The sequence below is a fragment of the Etheostoma spectabile genome, chromosome 8 (genome assembly GCF_008692095.1).
Source record: "Etheostoma spectabile isolate EspeVRDwgs_2016 chromosome 8, UIUC_Espe_1.0, whole genome shotgun sequence".
Classification (NCBI taxonomy): domain Eukaryota; kingdom Metazoa; phylum Chordata; class Actinopteri; order Perciformes; family Percidae; genus Etheostoma; species Etheostoma spectabile.
The window spans coordinates 810,662-811,878 of record NC_045740.1 but is presented as its reverse complement, the minus strand read 5'-3'; positions in this window follow the sequence as shown (position 1 = coordinate 811,878).

The following is a 1,217-nucleotide window of genomic DNA, read 5'->3' as shown; positions in this document are numbered from 1 at the left end:
GGGGGGGGGGGGGGTATAATTGTGTAGACCCTTGTATGTCAGGAGCAGGACTTTGAAACATATTCTGTAGGCAACGTGTTACATGGTTAGTGGATGCAATTATTTACAGCTGCAGTTTAGTGTGGGGAAATGATGTCTCTGATGTCAAAACACAGACTAGTGAACAACAACCTCCAAGTAAGACATGTAGTCATTGTTCTAATTATTGCCAAAATTGAAACTTCACTATCGAAGTGTCTTTAAAGCCACTTTGCAACACATCATGTACTGCATAAGTAACTGAGCATTTCCCAAAGCATGCCATTTGTTTTTTAGATTAAATACGGTTTTCTTTATTCCAAGCAGCTATCAGTATATGGTTTATGTTAAATATTTAAATCTGGCTTCAGAAACAATGCATCACTGGGAACATTAAATAACATGCTGTCTGGTTAACTATCTGTTTGGTTAGTTATCTTTGTGTGTTAACAATAGGCTAATTATTTGAACACCTCCAGATGCTTTCATGTGCATTTGAGAAGTAAAAAGACATTTGAGACTGGCAGCTGTAACAGCCTCCTTAACGTGATATTCCTGGTTTCCTATTGTTTGTCCTCTGGGTTTTTGTTTCCAACGTGATATTTATGAAAGCAGTGCTGTAAAGCAGCTTTCTCTTTTTTAAATATCAGATGTCATCTGGACAATACCGTAAAACACCCCTGCTACCCTGAAGACTTTTTAAGACAATGTTTGATTTTGACTTAATTACCCTACAATGAATGTGTAACAGAAAAAAAGGAACTTAGATTCAATTGAGTGGATAACTCACGTGGACAGGCATGGTTAAAGTCTCTGCAAGTCAAATTGTCATGCTGTCCTGAAATGAACTAAACAGTGGCTCCCTGAATCGTTAGAGAATCACAGTTAAAGATTCACTCCCAACTCATTTGAAGACGTATAAAATACATTGCATCTGATTTATTTCCCCCAAAAATTAAGTTAAAAAAACAGTTAGAAATACTTCAAATTGCATTTACTACTTCTCCGTCGCTGAAAAAAGAAGCTCTCGTACTCACATCTTAAAGTGCTCATATTATCCTATTCGTCTTTTCCCCTTTCCTTTATTGTTATATACAGTATCTTTTTTATGCACGTTATAGGTTTACAAAGTGAAAAGTAAAAAAAAACAAAAACAAATGTCCACACCAAAGGAAAGTACCATCTCCAACAGAAAACAC